Source organism: Miniopterus schreibersii, assembly GCF_964146895.1.
Source record: "Miniopterus schreibersii genome assembly, chromosome: 1".
NCBI lineage: Eukaryota > Metazoa > Chordata > Mammalia > Chiroptera > Miniopteridae > Miniopterus > Miniopterus schreibersii.
This window is the reverse complement of record NC_138101.1, coordinates 98,714,382-98,735,048: the sequence shown is the minus strand read 5'-3', so window position 1 is coordinate 98,735,048 and position 20,667 is coordinate 98,714,382.

Genomic DNA, 20,667 nt, shown 5'->3' with positions numbered 1-20,667 from the left:
ATTGAGGCACTGCCTTGAGACCTCCCCTCAGATTCCCTTCTGCAAGAAAGATAAATATGCTTAGGACAAAGGACCCAGTACACGTTCCCTTGGTGGGGAGCAATGGGCAGCAGCATCTTGTCCTGGGCTTACCCTCTGAACCTGTCTCCAAGGCCCCCTTCTCTCTCTGACTTCTCAGTGAGCCAAAGCAGCCCAGCCTGGGCTCTCCTATTGCTTCTTGTAGCTCTTCCTTGCTTCGTTGTCACAAGAATATTTTTGCTGCCATCATTGTCCCAATATGCCCTTGGCTTGGTGCTGTGTAGCCCTTCCCTTTGTATATCTCATCCCCTATTCTCTTTCCCTAAATAAATTCAATTTTTCTTTATTCACTGTCTGAGATGGCTATTTAGCCTGCCAGAGCACCACCCTGTTAACCTTTCATAGAGTAATTTTGATCATCAATAATACTTAATACATCCTTTAACAATTTCCCTTTATGTTTTTAAATATATTATTATTTCAAATATGGCATTTAAAGTAAGGTTCTAAATTGATAAAGTTATACTTTATATAAAAAAGTGTATATTAAGTAAAAACACAATGATATTAATATTATGATAAAGTTTTCAAAACATTGTTCTAGAATTTTTGCTAGACCAATTATTTTACAAATGTTCTAATTAGATTATTTTGCATTTTAATATCATTAAATGTAAGATATTTATTTAATTTCACCAGCCCACTAATTCTAAGATTTATTTAATATTATTTTACTCACAAGGAAGCCAAGGTTGACACATGATCACCATCAATCACACAGCCACTAAGATCTAGAACAGCAATTTTCAACCTCTTCTGTCTCATGGCACACATAAACTAATTATTAAAATTCTACAGAAAACCAAAAAAATGCTATATTTTTCCTGATCTGACAAAAAAATAGGTATAATTTTGATTCATTCACACCAGACGGCTATTGTTCTGTTAGCTGTTGTCATTATTTTATTTGAAAATCTAAGGAAAAAGAGGTCAGTGCCCCTGGCTAAATAGTCAGGTATTGTATGTTTTAAAAATTCTTTGGGGACAACAGTTGTATATCACTGATCTAGAGCCTAGATTGGAATCCAGATAGTACTAATGCTGAATTCCACACTCTTTGCATCATGATGCAATGCCTCCAGTATTAATCTCACACTTTCTTTGTAGTCATTTACTACACTAGAGGCCCCTTTTTTCCAGGTATGCATGGAACAGGTGGAACAGGAGGCAACAAGAAAATTAGAAATTAGGTAAGATGATTTTTTTTCACAAGTAGAATTAGAAAAACAAAATTGCTTTTGTATTGTGTGGGTGTGAGTGTGGAGTAAGGTGGCCAGTGTAACTATAGTGGAAGAAAGATTAAGAGGCCTCTATTAGAATATGGCTCTGCAGGGAGGGAAACAAATTGGTAACCAGTATACACAACAAATCACATCATCCCTTTCACTTTTCAATCTATTTTGAACACTCTATTTCATGCGTCATTTTCAATCCCGTGTTCTGGTTATCATATTCCCTCATAGATTAGAGCCATGTAAAACTGAAAGATTGATGGCTTGCTTCTAGAAAATCTATTTAAGTTATAGAATCCCCTTGAAATGTTGAGCAAGAGGCTGTCATAAAGAGCCTGGTTAGATTATTCAAGTCATCAGCTGTGAAATTAGTGTATTTAGTTTAAACCACTCAGTTCTCCTAAGAGGTTCTCTTCTTCATTCATGAAGATGTCTATAAATCATAAATATAATATCACACGTCCCTTAGAGATCTAAATTGATTGGCTCTATTGGACCAGTGTAACAAATATCAGAACATCATTTAAGAAGAAAATGTAAGTGAGACATCAAACTGGAATTACTTGTTTGTTAAGGTAATTAAGGAAAATGTCCTACATTTCTAAGTCATGTTTTTCCTCCTCTTATAATTTCCATCTCAGTGAATCACAAAACCATTCACCCCTAAAATTATAAAAAACAAACAAAACAAAACTGAATCTGATCTTATTTCTCCCATGCCTTGTCCTCCTACATTTAACCATCAAATCTAATAATTTAAATCTCTTAATAGTACACAAAGCTTCACCATTTGCCACTTTGTTTCAACTACAGACTTAGTTGATTTCTTGCTTTGCCTTCTGCTATGGAATGCAAAGTATTTTCTTTTCAAGTACAATCTAAACAAACTTTTAAATTATGTTAGATGACCTGGTGCTATTATACAATGCTTAGCCTCTTGTCTCAGAAAATTCTGCTTTCCTTGCACTTCTCCATAACCTCCACCCTATTTCATTTTAAACTTACAGAACTTGCTGTTTCATAAATCTGTGACACACCAAGTCTTCCTGTTAATTAGTGATAAAGCAAAGATTATAAAACAAAATTCTGTAATTTAAAAGGCTCCCTCATATATTCTCTCCAAACCATTATTGATTGTTTATCAAATATATTTGTCATACATTATTATATTAGTTTCCGGTGTACAGCATAGTGATTCAACATAATGTATACTGTAAGAAGTGATCATCACAATGTCTATTAATTATCCACCACCATACAAAATCATTATATTATTGACTGTCTTCCATATGCTGTATATTACATCCCCATGACTTCTTTATAAGAATTTTGTAACTCTCAATCACCATTACCTTTTTGGCCCTTCTCCAACATCCCTCCCCACTTTTATTCTCTGTCTCTATAAGACTTCTTCTGCTTAGTTTTGTTTGGTTGGTTGGTTGTTCTTTAGATTCCAACTATAAGTGGAATCATACAGTATTTATCTTTCTTTGTCTGACTTATTTCACTTAGCATAATACTATTTAGGTCCATTCATGTTGTCTTAAATGACAAGATTTCATTCTTTTTTGTGATGGAGTAATATTACATATACATATATATATGTATATGTGTGTATATATATATATATATATATATATATATATATATGTATATATATCACGTCTTCTTTATCCATTCATCCATTCATAGGTACCTTGGCTGCTTTCATGTCTTGGCTATTGTAAATAGTGCTGCAATGAACATGGGATGCATATATCTTTTTGAATTAATGTTTCCATTTTCTTTAGATAAATGCCCAAGAATGGAATTGCTGGGTCAAATGGTCTTTCTACTTTCAAATTTAAGTTATGTTTCCTCTGTACCCACTTTGGTGAGGGTTTTATCATAAATGAAGCTAAATTTTTTATATGCTTTTTCTATATCTATTGTGATGATATGATTTTTATACTTTGTTTTGTTAATGTGGTATATTATATTGATTGATTTGTGGATATTAAGCCATCCTTACATCCCTAGAATAAATTCCACTTGATCATGATATATGATCCCTTTAATGCATTATTAAATTCAGTTTGCTAGTATTTTGTTGAGAACTTTTGCATCTATGTTTACCAGAAATATTGGTCTGTAGTTTTAATTTTTTTGGAGTGTCTGTGACTATCTAGTTTCCTATAAATGTAATGCTCATTGAATGAGTTAGGAAGTATTCCTTCCTCTTCCATTTTTTGGAATAATTTAACAAGAATAGGTATAAATTCTTTTTATTTTTATTTTTTATTATTATTATTTTTTTTTAATAATTTTTATTTTTGTTTAAAGTATTATAGATGTCCCTTTTTCTCCCCAATGACCCTTTCCCCCCCGTTCCTTCCCCCTTCCCCAGTCACTCTCCCCACCATTGTCCGTGTCCTTGGGTTGTGCATATATGCATATAAATTCTTTGGTTACTCTCTCCCCCTCCACCCCCTCTCCCCTTTCCCTCTGACATTTCATCAGTCTCAACTGTGCTTCCATGTCATTGAATCTACTCTGCTTGTCAGTTTATTAAGTTCTTTAGATTCCACGTATAAGCGAGATCATGTGATATTTTTCTTTCGCTGCCTGGCTTATTTCACTTAGCATAATATTCTCATAAATTCTTTTTAAATGTTTAGTAGAATTCACCTGGGAAGCCATCTGGTCTTGGACTTTTTGTTGGGACTTTTTTTTTATTACTGATTCAGTTTTGTTACTAGCAATCATTCTGTTCAGATTTTCTGTTTCTTTCTGACTCAGCCTTGTATCTTCCAAGGAATGTGTCCATTTCTTCTAGGTTGTCTAATTTGTTGATGTATAATTGTTCGTAATATTGTCTTATAATCTTTGGTATTTCCATGGTATCATGTGTCACTTCTCCTCTTTCATTTGTGATTTATTAATTTGAGCCCTCTTTTTTTTTTCTTGATGAGTCTAGCTAAAGGTTTACCAATTTTCATCTTTTTTTCAAAAAAACAACAACTCTTAGCTTCATTAATCATCTCTCTTGTCTTTTTAGTCTCATTCTCTTCTCTCTATTAATTTAGCACATTGTTTGTTCTTCTTTTTCTAGTTCTTTTAGGTGTAAATTTGATGTTTCATTTTGAAAAATTTCTTATCTCTTGAGGTAGGCCTGTAGAACTATAAACTTCACTCTTAGAATTGCTTTTGCTATGCCCCGTAGAGTTTGAAATTTTATGTTTTCATTTTCTTTTGTCTTAAGAGTTTTCTTCTTTGATTTCTTTGTTCAACTATTGGTTATTTAGTAGTGTTTTTTAAGTTGCACATGTCTGTTTTTTCCAGCTTTCTTCTTGTAATTGATTTTTAGTTTCAGATCATTGTGTTCAGAAAAGATGCTTAAATGGTTTCAGCCTTCTCAAACTTATTGCGACATTTTGTGGCCTAACATGTGATCTGTCCTGGTGATGTTCTATGTGCACTTAAGAAGACTGTGTGATGTATAATGATGCTGTTTATTGTGCGACTACTATACGTATGTATAAATACACACATTCACATACAAAAGCATATGTGTGTATCTCAAACATATTTGTTAAGCATATATAGTTTTCAGAGAAGTTAACTAATTTCCTTAGGTTAATATGAACCTATTAAACAGCTAAATATCAAAAGTGTAAGAAATTAAATTCCACATTTTCTTGCTTCAAGCTCATTTCTCCTTCCACCATTCAATATTTTACTTAGTACGTTACTTCTCACAATATTTCATTAAAAAAGCTGTTTTCTATGTATGATATTTTTTCATAGTAGCTTTTCCTGAATTATTAATTCTCCAGACTTTTTCTGAAACCACTTCAATCCTTTTTACTGCCTAGCTTTATTTTAGGCATTGTTGGACTCAAATGGCTAGGATGATCCTCATGCAAGTGGAAAGCTGCCACTTCTCATTACACCCTGCTGTTTATCACAAAACTGGCTGCAAGGTTAAACAGCATACATAGTGATAGCGGAGGTTTGTCCTTGTTTTTTGCATTTGATGGTACATTTATGAACATGAACCAAAGCTAGGCATTCAGTATTATCTTACTATTTCAAATCACAGGAGAGTATAATTTAATACAACCAATAAGTTAACATATTTCAGGTATATACCATGGTATTTATATACCATGATAATCACAGTCACACTTTATTAGTTGCTTCTAATTAGAAAATATAGGACACTCATGCATCTTTACTGAAAAAAATCAAATTTGTTATAATTGCATTTGCAACCCTGATATAATGAGCATGTTACAGTTAAACAGCCTGTTTAACCAGGTGTGACAAAAAATGATAAACTTTAGGGAATCAAGATAATTGCTTCTCAAGAAGGATGTTGATGGTGAAAGACAGGAAAAAACAATTAAGCTGAGATCTCCAATTTAACCTCATACAGTGTCCGAGCAGTTATCAATCATAAGAGGCCAAAGCAGGTTGGTTTGGGTATACAACAAGGAGTAGTAGAGACTTTGGGGAACTGCGGAGTTCATGCCTTCATTAATGTGGCAGTTACAACTCATGGTTAGATGTCGCTAATGTTGTGAGAATTCTAAATTTTGTGGGAAAAACAGAAATCTGTCTTTCTGGTCAATCTTCCAATTTTTTGAATGCCGGAAGTGTATTAGATTTATTTTAGAAAAACTGAGACAAGTTTCTTTTCAAAATCCCACAAATTTCTAGACACATTAAAGGTCTGTATTTCAGAAATAAGCCTGAAGTAAATCATAATGCATATAGCCACATCTGTTCTTTCTCATTGTAAAAATGTATGCAACAGGAGTTATAAAATGAAATACATGGGAAGAGAAATAATACCTCATAGAGTCAGAGCTAGACTGAAATGAAAATTTGGATTTTTTAAAATGCCATCAAGTCTCTGGATTAGTCTTCTCTGTTTACTGTAGAGCAAAAATATTGGCTTTCATATTAATGACTATATGTTTTGGAGCCATTTATATTCATTCTTTTAAAATTGTGTAGTGTGTTTATTTTATATTTTGACATATGTTTACCTTATCAGTGTTAAGACCAAAAAGACAATTCACCCTACACACTAGCTTTTTTGACAGAAGGAGTGTTAAGTTTTGTTTTGTTTCCTTTCTCGTCGTTTCAATTGTGGGAGGAGGAAGCAAGGTATTGGAACAAGAGCACCTCCTTTTATATTCAGTAGGAGATTTTTCTATTTTTTCCTCCTAGCTTCTTCTCTGCTGTACACAGATATCTATTTCTTTCCTCCTGATGCACAATTCTCTTTGCTACTCTGTTCAGTAATTCACTATCTACTGAATAACAATATAAGGAACAACACAATGCTTCCCACAGTGCTTTTCAATAAATAATGAAAGTAACCAGATAACTGGGCCTCGCCAACACCTCAGAGGAGTGAGGAACTGAGAATTCGAAGAAGCCACAGGATTATTTTGTGAAATACTTTTTTTTTTATTTGTGCAGTGCTGCAGCCTTGGGCTCCCTTACTTTCCCTCATGGGGTTCCATAAGCTTTTGGCTCTAAAGTTTTATTGAGAAACACAACCGGGAAATTCTCAGGGATCTGCGCTGATCCTTTCAGCTGCCTGGTTTGTGAAACTGGTGAGGGAGAAAGGACAGAAGGGCTGTCAGCTAACATATAAATGAGACCACACAGTATGAAGTTTTTTTACGACTGGGTTCTTTCACCTGGTGATGTTTTTAAGATTAACCCATGTTATTGTGTGTGTCGGTAGTTATTTCTTTCCTTTTGCTGGGTAGGATCTCCTCGTATGAATACAGCACAATTGGTTTATATATTCAGCAGCTGATAGACATCTGAGTTTTCTTTTTCTTTTTTGATATTATGAATAAAGTGGTTATGAACTTTTGAAAATAAACAAAAACAAAGAGAACAGACAGTTTTGAATTAAAGGAGTCATGTCTGTGACTAATCTAACCTTAGACTGATTTTCTATCTTATTCATAGCAAGAAATTGGCGTTTATATTGATTAGGCTCCATTTGCAATTCATTCGGCAAAAGAGTGTCTGATACTGGTTTATATTCTCTAATGATACCATTCTGCTGATAGATTAAAAAATGAGATCCCAATTTGTACAGGCTTAATCAGAATATAATGTAATATATTAAACTCAATATATAAAATATATTTTCACCACATTTTATATCTCTAAAATTTTACCAGAAAGTAAATAAGAACGAAGTAAATAACTTGATAAAAAAATTAGATTAAAGGAGCTCTGTATTTGTAAATTCTTATAATTCTGCACGGCATCTATTCACCTTTTCATGTTTGATTTATCATATTCTATTCATTAAGATATGAAATAAAAACAAAGTAGGAAATTTTGAGAATAATGCTAGAGGGGGTGTTAATATATGCCTTGTTTTGAATTAAGACTGCACTCAAAACTTACTGAGGAAAAAGACAGTTGCCCACTTTCTTTCTGAAAAATAAGAAACAATTAAGATACACTCATAATCTCTTTTTGCTATTTATCCTAGCATCTTGCATCCCTTAAAATCATGATTTGCTTCCTAAAACTATCAAATAAGGTAATGAGTTAAATAGAGGATCTACTTTTTTTACCTTGGTTTTGGTTGAATTAAAATAACAACTGACATTTACACTTTCATATAAGAGCATTCTCTGTAAGCCCTGGTAGGTCCTCCTGGAAGCCACATCACTACCACCACCATTGTCTTTTACTCATCACCTCTGTTACTTGAACTATTAATTTCCTTAAAAAGAGATCTTGACAAAGACTGAAGTCACAAATCAGAATGACCTAGGGAGTTTAGAACACCTTTGGGACATACAAGATATTAAATGTTGCCCTGAGAACTCTGTCCATGTCTCTGAATAAAACACAAAGTACTGATGTTCAAAAAGATTTGATTCATCTTAGTTTACCAATCATTCTTCTAAATTAATGTGGATAGGAGAATATGGGAGAAGGAAGATAAAGAAGTGGCTGTTCTGTGTAATTATGTTTTAATGTCATTTTCTGAGATAATGGTAAGACATGGGGTTTTTAAGATGTTGACTTGAGTTTGAAGTCACGTTTTCTGTGTCCCCTGGATGTTACTTAAAATCCAAGTTTAAATTCCCCAAATTTAAATGAAATTAAATCCATCTATCTCGCACAATTCCTTTTAGTATTAGGGCTAATTCATATCAAGTGCCTAGCACAGACCTTGTCATTTAGTAAATAGTCAATAAATTGTAGCTAACATTATTGTTTTTAATTTTATCATCCATTTAAACTGTTAATTTACCTAATTTTAGCTACCAGTTTGAACTATATAGAAACTGTTCTTTAAATATGTTTTTTAAAATCTTATTATATATAGGATGTCCCCAAAAATGCATACACCTACTTTGAATAATTATAAAGGCCGTGTTAATTAAAATACATTTCATTTTCAAAATTGAACTATCAGCTATTAAAGTGTGTACATTTTGGGGGACCCTTTATATATGTATATATTTTAGAAATACCTGAAAAAGTGATTTCTTTATTCTTAAAATGTCTGCCTCCATTATGGTATTTTCTCAAACAGCAACTTATAAGAACAGACATAAGATACTTCTGCCTTTTCCCTAAGCATTACAATTGTCCATTTCAACATTTAACCAAAAAAAATGTTTTATGTGAATTGAAAGTTAAAAGCAATAGCTTAATTTCTCAAAATTAATTATTCAAATCTATGCAAATTGAAATGTCCAAATGTGATGGGAGATGTAAAATGCTAACTGCAAGTGATTTTATTTTAATAAATTAAAAACTAATGCTATTACCATTGTTAACAAAAAGCATTTAAGAAATATTTCCACGTTTTGTCTACCTAATTCTGGATAAGGTATGAGCATGACTAGCCTAATTTAGTTCCCGCCACATTGCTTCAAATGGCAGTCACCAAGATATGAAAAAGAAACCCTATAAAAAAGAACAAATGTTGTAATCATCTGCATATTCTTGTATTTTTAAATAAGATTTTACAGAGCACTTCCTCTGGCTCTCACTTGTTCATTTCATGTACATCGATAAAGGTTTTATATAACAGCACCATAACAACAGTGCAGTAGAGACAGTTTTATTCATTTCCGTAGCCTATACTGGCACTCCTTTTAGAAAAACAGCCATTTTGATGGCTAATGTAAAAAAATTCACATTTTGAATACGAACATATGAGCAGTTCAGAGCAACCTCTTTGTCATATTTGTCAGGAGCTGAGAGTTGCAGTCAGAGTCTTGGAGCTCAGAGCAGATGGAAATGTACAATTCCTCACTCAGTGAGAGAAGTCATTGATATTTAAACCTGTAATGGGTATTAAGAAACATTACAATCTAAGATTGGGGCTATTTGCTCAAGAATTAGCTTAGATTTTTAAAATATTGTCATCAGGGAAATGCAGAGTGTTTTTCTTTTAGAATCCTGAAAAAACAATCATGGGGAGAGAATACAGGGAAAAAACAAAGTTTGAATTATGCATACTAAACATGTTTTTACTTTTTCAGGGACAATTTGTAAGAATTAATCAGTAGACTTCTCAGTGTTGTCAATAGCCTAAGAAAAAGAAATTGAGGAAAGTTAGCAGCTCCCCTATATTTGAGATAAACTTTGTCACACTCTGCTTTTACAAGGGCTTGTCTTATAACCATAATGCTCTATTTCTCCAGTTACTTGAATAGGATTTTTATTCCTTGGCCGCATATAGATGTCAATCATGCTGGGAAATGAGATCACGTGTGAGAACACACAAATACAAACACACGCAAATACACAATTTTGTGTTTCTTCTTAACATCCATCATTTCCTCAGTGAGTGCACATGTAAGTAAAATCTAGGAATTTTCCATCCTATTGTAGGCAATGCCTAAGAGCAAAGGTGAAAAAGTTCTTCAGTGCCCACATGCAAGAAATACCCTGAAGCTCATGTGGCATCACCAAAGTCATAAGAGCAAATGTTAGAATCTTGATTTAAAAGCAGAATTTTATACTGCTATTTGCGACAACATGGCTGAATCTTGAGAATATCATTCTAAGCGAAATAAGTCAGAAAAAGTCAAGAAACATATGATTTCACTCATATGTGGGCTATAAAACTGAAACTAACAAATGAATAAATGAGACAAATAAAAACTCATAGACACAGACAACAGCATGGTGGTTAACGGAAGGAAGAGGGGGAAAGGGGTCAAATATATGGTGATGGAAGAAGATTTGACTTTGGGTGGTGGGCACACAATGCAGTATACTCATGGTGCATCTAGATGTGTACCCTTGAAACCTATGTAATTTTATTACCCAATATCACCCCAATAAGTTTAATTTTTAAAAAGATAAAAAGCAAAAAAAGTAGAGTTTTAAATAATGGCCTAGATAATTGCAACAAAAGTTAAAATAAACTTGAATAAATTATGTGCCATAAAAAATTCAAAATATATACATTATAATTTTCACAACAACCATTCTGAATTCAGCCATTATTTGAAAGAATGACTGCCTGGAAGACACAGGCATATTAGAGTTATCCAGCCTATTGACAAAATAATGTCCTAGTCCCACACATTCTCATAAAGAAAAAAGAGACATTAACCTGCAGGAAAACATGAGGGGAAAAGGCCCAACTAATTTGCACAGTTGAGACATTTAAAAGATAATTTTGTATTCAAGTTTTAAAATAAATAAGGTCTAGTAATTAATTTCTGCTTGTATTTAAGTTAACTAAGACTATATTCCAAGTTTATATAACCAGAAGATAAAAAGATTTATGTTATTCCAGGAGATAATTTGGTGGGAAGGGAAGGATAGGAAGAAAGAAAAAAAGGAAGAAAGTGGGAGCTATCTCCAGAATAAGTACATATAAGAGGAAAAAAAGTATCACGAAAAGAAAATGTTAGTTTTAAGAGTTACAAGATAGTTAAAGAAGAGGATACACTTTGAATTTTGAAATAAATGCTCAATAATATCTTACCTTTTAACCTTCTGTATATTGAAAAAATTGAGGTACAAGAAAATAAAATTTATTTTATAACATTCTTAAAAGTAGATACCTGCTATTTAAAAACACTTGCATCCTACTATCTCAACTAACATGATAACCAATAATTAATATTAAAAACATGTATTTCTTTCTTATTTTCCCATAATTATCTATTGCTTCTGTAAAATAAAATTAGAAATGCACACAAACCAGCTGTGCTTTGTTAATAGCTCACGTATTACACAACTCTGAATTGATCCTGACAGGCTCGTTATTGTTGGCTTTACTCTAGGGATGGAAATAACTGTAACAGTGTGAAAAAATAATATGTTGGAAAAAAACACTAAAAAAGAGAAAAATAGAAAATTAATTACAATTGCATTTTCTTTTTAATTGTACAGGGAACATGCTTTGGTAAAGTAAGTACAATTCATGATACCAGAAGTTTCTTGGAATTTATAATTTGAACTTTTTTCTGAAAGTTTAAAGTTTGATTTTGAGAGAAATTATATTCATATTCTAATTATTTGGATTAAATCAGAAGACTATTAATATCTCTATTTCAGTAAATAGAATAATTCTCCACAAATTTGAATAAACAAATTACTTTTCACTAATTAAAATGTTAAAATAAATACCTTAACTATTTTGACCATGATCAGTGAATAATAATAGCATAAATTATTTGGAATAATTTTGAACTTGCTTCTGCAATTTGTATTTTGGTTCTGACAGGTTAACCAGGCAGAATGTGTTCTAGAGTTTTCCTGTAGCATGGTTTCTTGAACATTTGATAAACCTGTACTCCTGTCTGTGTTAGTTGCTAATGTGAAAAGAGATTGCTATCATAAAGAAAAATCAGGAAGTACATCAAACTATACACATTTTTTATCTTCTGTAGTTATTTGTCTCTATTTGTACTTTTAGATGAATGTAATTATATGAATTATTTTGTGATTTTTTTCCTTCAAGAAATGCTATTTCTGGAATTCCACTACAGTTTAGACTGTTGTGTATTAAATGTTTGCTTGCTTTCACTTGAGTGAATAGACTATATTGTAATTTATCCATTTTACTGATCACATATGTGTGACTTATTTCCAAATTTGAGTATTATAGACAAATACACAAAGAAAACCTTGTTCACATATCTTGAAGAGCATGAACAGAAGATGTGCATACATCCCTAGGAAAAGAATTGCTAGAGTTTATGTGTCTTAAAATGTGTTAAATAATGCCAAACTGTGTTCTAAGGTGGTTGAAGCAATTGCCATTCTTAGTAACATAATATGCAGATACTACCTGCTTACAACCTTGTAAATAGTGACCATCACACTTTTCTGATTGGTGACAGGTTGTCTTTTTATTTGCATTTCCTTATTATAAAGTCTTGAAAGTCTTCACATGTGTTTATCAGCTGTTTACATTTCCTCACGTGGGAAGCACCTGTTCTAGTCTCTCTCACCTTTCTTCTTCTCGTTGCTGTGGGTATCCCTTATCCACTCAGGTACGAGATCATATTCTATTGCACATGTAACAAATATCTTTCCCCACTTGGAATCTTGCCTTTTAATTTTGTAGAGTCTCCTTTGGCATTTCACATTTTTATTAAATTTTATTATTTTAATTTACATTTGGTGCTTTTTATCTTTTCCTTCAGAAGTCATTTTTACCATAAATTATTGGAGATGATTTTTTATAGTACATTCCATAATATGTATTTTGGATTTCACATTCAAGTCTTTGATTTAAGTAGAATTTACTTATTTTGTGTGATGTAGGTGTCTAATCTATCATTTTTCTATAGGAATATCCATTAAGATCATGCACAACCCAAGGACACGAACAATGGTGGGGAGAGGGACTGCGGAGGGGCATGGGATGGGGTGGAAAGGATCTTTGGGGAGAAAAAGGGACATCTGTAATATTTTAAACAAAAATAAAATTTTAAAATTAAAAAAAAGATCAGCTTTTAAAAACTGAAATGTTATCTTTGTCCCACTGCTTTGTAGTACTACCTTATATTTAATTATTAGTGTATGGATCTATTTCTGAGCTCTTACATTCTGTCAGTCCATGTGTCTATCCTTAAGCTGTCTTCATTATAGTAGCTATATCTTTAGTGCCTATATATGATAGCCTAACTACTCTTAGTTTTTTGTGACTGACTTAACATTCTTTGTCCATTGAATTTCCATATGAATTTTAGCATCAGCTTGTCAATTTCACAAAATTGGGATTTTAACTAGTGCTCTATTAAATCTGTAATTAAATTATGAATAATTTAAATTTTTGAAAACTAAAAAGTCCAGTGTGGAAACATGCTATATCTCTACACTTTTTGGTCTTCTTTATGTCTCTCAATAATTTATTTTTTATTCACATTATTATTACATTAATTCCTAGGTGCTTTGTATACTTGATGCTCTTAAAATAATATTTTAAAACTTACACTAAATAATTGATATATAAAATCTAAAATACCTAAAAATAAGGATAATCTAAAGGGAAAAATCTTTCTAGATCTAATAATAGCATTTGCTCTCTCTCTCTCTATCTCCAAATTTGAACTAATATCTATGACAAAAGGAAATTATTGTGTTATCACAATTCTCAGGCAGTTTTATTTTTCTGAGCCAGAGTAATTTTATTGGAACTTCTGGCTTAGTTTGAAAAATGAATCTACTGCGCAGGTGGGTGTCTCAGTTGGGTAAAGCATTCTCCCATATACCAAAAAGGTAGCGGGTTCAATTCCCAACCAGGGCACATACCTAAGTTGTGAGTTCGATCTCCAGTCATGGGGCTCATGGGAAGCAACCGATCAATATTTCTCTCTCACATTGATCTCTCTCTCTTTCTCTTTCTCTCTCTCTCAAATCAATAAACATATCCTTAGAAGAGTTTTTTTTTTTTTAAAGTATCTACAGTGAAAGATGTAAGAAACAATAATATAATCTAAACATAAAAATGGATACTTTTGACTATAGTGGGGTTGATGGCTTAATTTTAATAGTCTTGGGCTGAGATTTTACAACAATAAACGTGGTCATTTTGTATTACAGTAGTCATCTTCTATCTGAGGGGGATACATTGTAAGAGTCTAGTGGCTGTCTGAAACAACCCATAGTACCAAACCATATATATCTATCCATATCTATATCTATATATCTATATCTATCTATATCTATATCTATATCTATATCTATATCTATATACCTATATCTATACCTATATCTATCTATATCTATATCTATATCTATATCTATATCTATATCTATATCTATATCTATATCTATATCTATATCTATATCTATATCTATATCTATATCTATATCTATATCTATCTATATATCTATATCTATATCTATATCTATATCTATATCTATATCATCATCTATATCATCTATATATCTATATCATCTATATCATCTATATCTATATCTATATATCTATATCATCTATATCATCTATACCTATACCTATATCTATATCTATATATCTATATCTACCTCTATATCTATATCTATATCATCTATATCTATATCTATATCACCTATCTATATCATCTATATCTATATCTATACCTATATCTATATCTATATCATCTATATCTATATACACATATGTGTGTGTGTATATATATATATACATACTTATGATAAAGTTTAATATGTAAATTAAACACAGTAAGAGATTAACAACTAATAATAAAATAGAACAATTTTAACTATACATTATACTAAAAGTTATGTCTTTCTCAAAATATTGTACTGTTTTCATCCTTTTTATGAGATGATACAATGCTTTTGTGATGAAGTTAAGTGAATGACATGGGTATTGTGACATAGTGTTAGGCCACTATAAGTGTTACTTGAACACAAGCACTGTGATATCAGAACAGTGGATCTGATAACCTAAAAGCCTGCCAAGTGACTAATGGACAGGTAGGAAATACACAGTAGATGTTAGACAGAGTGATGATTCATATCTTGGGCAGGATGGAGCAGGATGGCACAAAATTTCAACATGCTACTCAGAATGGAACACATTTTAAATCTTTTAATTGTTTGTTTCTAGAATTATCCATGTAATATTTTCAGATCACAGTTGACCATGTTAACTAAAACTGTGGAAAGTGAACTGTGGATAAGGGTGGGCTATTGCATTAAAGTACAAACTTTTTCATATTGCATATTCATTGTCTAATCATATACATAACAGATTTTTCTATAGTTGTTTGGTTAATTTGAGCATCCATTTGATGATAATTGATACAAATATTAAACTTAGCAAACAAGGACACTTAAAAAGTGGTTAGAACTACATCCTATATATTCAAATGTAAAGTGAATACATATATAGAATAGTCAAGTCAAATTTCTAGAGTTGAAAATTACAGTGTCTAAAAAAAAATGAATTGGGTGGAGCTTATTTCAACTGGAGAATGATTAATAAAAGATCAATAACTTATAAAACAGCAATAAAACTAGAAGAAAAAAAAACACTGAGAGAGTTAAAAGTGAAGTATACATTTTTGTGAGTTGTGGGGCAATTTTAAGCATCCTCATATATGAAGGGAAGCAAAAATATTTGAAGAAATAAAGGCTGAGAGATGTCCAAATTTGATAAGAATTTGTAAACCCAAGAAGCTCGAACAAATCAAAAGTACATGAAAAGAGATATGTCATAGTCAAATTGGTCAAAACCAGTGACTATGAGAAAACCTGTAAAGCAGTAAGAGATAACACATTTGCAAAAGAATGAAAATATAGATGACAACAGATTTCTCATTGGAAATGCTGTAAGTCAGCAGGTAGCAGAGCCCATCTTTAAAGTGTTGCAAAGAAATCCAATATAGAACTCCATTTCCAAGAAAATATTTTTCAAAAATTTGAGGTAAATAGATTTTTTCAAACACACAAAAGTTGCAAAAGTTCACCACCTGCAGACCAGCATTACAGAAAATGTTAAAGTAAAACAACCTAAACAATAGCTAAAACAATCTTTTTTATAAACTTCAAAATTGTAGGATATTTCCTTAGCATATTATTGTACTTTACTCTCTTATTAAAACCAAGATTAATTTTAACATTAAAATGTCAACACTCTCGCCCAGTAGGAGTGGCTCAGCAGTTGAGCTTCAACCTAGGATCCAGGCAATCAGGGTTCGATTCCTGGTCAGGGCACATGCCCTGGTTGCGGGCTCGATCCCCAGTCAGGGGCGTGCAGGAGGCAGCTGATCAATGACTCTCTCATCATTGATGTTTCTATCTCTCTCTCTCCCTCTCTTTTCCTCTCTCTGAAATCAATAAAGATATATTTTTTTAAAAAAAGTCAACACTCCCAATAAAACCAGAAAAAAAATTAAGAGTACCTAACTCAAAGCAAACAAATAAAATAAGGAATAAATATGTCTTCAAAAGTTTTCCAATAGCAAATTGTAAAAAAACAACAAGGTAATAGTTATAATTACCAAAGGCAAGGGGTGAAAATGAATACAATTTATTCATAAATAAAATTTTCCTGTAAATCATTAAGAAATGCCAATTTCCTAATATATACTAGAAAATGACATAAAGAAACATTGCACATAAATAAAATTAATTTAAAAACTGGTTCCTAAAGAAAATTTCTCAGTCTTACTTTTAAGCATATAATATAAAAATAATATGCAGAAATGACAGATTTTTACATTTTAATGATGGAAGATAAATTGTGTTTAAATGTGTGTTATATACAGATTATGGTAGTGAAAATTGAACAATTTGGGGGTAAAACATTTGACAGTATCAATGAAGAAACTTTGCTCAGTGGTTGCCCATCGACCCAGGAACTAAGGTCACTAATTTGATTCCCGGTCAGGGCACATGCCCAGGTTGTAGGTTTGATCCCCAGTTGGGGAGGTGCAGAAGGCAGCTGGTTGATGGTGTTTCTCTTATTGATGTTTCTATCACTCTATCCTTCTCCCTTCCTCTATCTCTAAAAATCAATAAAGACATATTTTAAAAAAATACATGTAACCTATGTATAATGAGGATACCCAAAGAAGACACAAGAGAGAAAGGAACAGAAAACACATTTGAAACAATAATGACTGACATTTTCTCAAATTAATGTCAGACACCAAACCACAGATCTAGAAAGCTCAAATAATACTAAGTCAAATAAATGTCAAGAACATTATAACAAGGCATATCAGTTTTAAATTACAGAAACTCAAAGATAAAGAAAAAAATTATTTAAAAAAATCAGTATGAAATGATAGTGTACTGGTAAAGAAGCAAAGACAAGAATTACAGCTAACTTAATCTCAGAAACCATGCAAGCAAAAGAGTAGAGTGAAATATTTAAAGTGTTGAGAAAAACAACAACAAAACACACCATCCTAGAGTTCTGTGCCCTCCGAAAGTATCCTTCAAAACTGAAGGAAAAATAAAGATTTTCTCAGACAAACAAAAATTAGGGAAATTTGTTGCCAGTAGACCTGCCTTGCAAGTAATGTTAAAAGATATTTAGAGAGAATAAAAAATATATGGGTGAGAAACTCAGATCTACACAGAGAAAAGAAGAGCATCAATAAAAGAGCAAGAGAAAGCAAAATGAAACTTTTATTTTTCTTAAGATAATTGTTCAGAATTATATAGCAACCATGTATTCTATTAGGTATGCTTATGTGCTTGCTTATGTATGTAACTTGCTCTCCATTTTGACTTATGGTTTTGAATTAACTCCTCCAGCCTCCTCAAGGTTTTATAAGGTACCTAAAAAAAATGGACCAATGGATTAGCTTCTTAGATGGAATTAAAAACTCTCATCCACTTTCTTAGATATGTGTTCTCCGAAATTCTAGGTGACTTCCCAGGTCCTTCAAGTCTTTATTTTTTCCTATAAACTTCAACTTTCTGCTGCCCTCTCCTGGTCTGCTATGGCATATAAACCTTTATAAATCCTGAGTTTTACATTAGAAGGAAGTAAAACAATGGCTTTAAAAATTTGACGTGCATCAAAATCTCCTGAGAAGCTTGTGAATAAAATATACATTCCAAAAGTTCTCACTCAGAGAAAATTATTCTGTATATGTGAGGCAGGAATCATGAATGTTCACTTCTAATAGACAGTTATTGTTATTCTGATTCATGTGAACTATAAACACACTTTAGGAAATGCTGGAATAAGGAAATCTGACTCAAACTTGATTATAACTTTTTGATTGAAAGAACAAGCCTTGAAGAGATGATGTTAATTTAGAAAAACTGTTATTTGCATGTTTTTCAATTGAATTATTTATTCTTTATATAAGTAACTATGCAAAAACATTAATTATTTTTTTACATTATGTATTTTAAATTCAAAATGAGAGCAAAATTTAAAGGAATAACAGTGGTCTCAAACATTTATATATTGACTAATTCTACTTATTCCTGAAGTATCTCCTGGCCCAATTTTAAATTTGGCTAGTCATTATGACATATCAGCTCTTGCTTGCTACAATCAAATAATTCTAATAAATCTCACTGATCTTATTTATAAGCATTGGGTCAATATTCTTTAAGGACTGAGTCAATCTAAAAAATAAAATATGAAAGCTGCTCAAGTAAGCAAATAATAGGCCTGGTATCAAATTCCTCTCTCACTGATGCTTATTACAACATTTCTTTACTTCATTGCCTAAATCCATGATCTATAACCTGAGTCTTATATTAGAATTAACTGGGAACTTTAAGAATATATCCACTCATATGTGAATCTAATGAACAAAATAAACTAACAAACAAAATGGAAACAGACTCAGATAGAGAACAGACTGACAGTGTCGGAGGAGGGGAATTGCAGGGCTGGGTGAAAAAAGTAGAGGGATTAAACCAACACACACACACACACACAAACACTCATAGACACATACAACAGTGTGGTGATTACCAAAGAGGAAGGGGGGTGGGGGAGGTAGAAAAGGGTGTAGTGAGATAAATGGTGATAGGAGACTTGACTTCGGGTGGTGAACACACAATACAATATACAGATGATATATTATAGAATTGTACGCCTGAAATCTATATAATTTTATTGACCAATGGCACCCCAATAAATATATATATATGTATATATATAGCCATACTTGGGTGCCACTCCCAGAGATTCTGATTTAATTGATCTAAGTGCAATGTGGATATCAGGATTTTTGAAGCTCTCCAGGTGAGTTTAATGGGCTCTAAAACTTCTTTTTATTTAAACTTCTGGTCAAAACACTGTTTGCCTTTAACCTGTTTTCCCAGGCTCTTGGGAAACCCCTACACCTCACCTCCATTTACTATCATCTTTATCTTGGAACTACTGATAGAATATATAAGCCCCCAGGACACTGTAAAACTGACTGGAGGATATTCATGGTTTTGACATAGCTGGTTGGCTCAGTATTAAGAAGAAAAGAAAAAAGTAATTTTCTACTATTTTATCTTTACTCACTAGAAGTCTAATGTTTTTTAAATATTGTCATTCAAAGAATCTTTGAGTCCTTAAATTTTTTCAAAAGCAGTTGATAAAATAAAACAGATAATATAATTTTTTTCTGTATTTGTGGGTTTTACTAATAACATCTTACTTTCTTAATTCTGATTCTGGCCTTGGAAGCTATTTCTATTTAGTCCTAATTTACATGGCATAACCAATTTGTAACCATACTATACAAAAAATTGGAGATAAACACAGTATCATCTTTTGAAAAAAATGGAATTCTAAATTAATATAATACAACTCAAGACTCAAATGCATTATGAATGGGATGTAAAATGACTTTAGGTCACATATGAAGAAAGATTCTTTTTGACTTTGAGGTCATCACTATGAATTTATCTAACATATGGGGACTTACTATTTTAAAATAAAGTAGGGCTCTAACAGCCATCAGTTTCTAAAGCTGGAATAAAGTTAGAGTCATGAGCCAAACAACTGGGTACATTTTTGGTTCCCGTTATCATTAGATAACATTAAACTGCAATGAAAGCCATGTGAAGGGTAATGCTTACTTACTTCAATCTACAACTTGGAGATGTTGAAGGAACTTGAAAATACACTGATTCTTTAAATAATTTAAATTGTAAAAGAAAAAAGAAATTCAGGCAGGCTTGTAAGTTTGCACTTAAGTATTTAATGTACATTTTTAATTGAAAGGATAAATTTAAGTAGAAATTTGGACTGCATTTTAAATAAGGACAGACTCTGGCTGCAAGAAGAGCACTTGTCATAAATTCTATGCGCAATTCTTTCTAGAGAAGAGTGTGCACAATGTAACAAGATATTGTTATACTCTTAGTTGTCTGCACACCCTCTCTCAACCCGCAAAAGAGGTAGCAGAAGGTC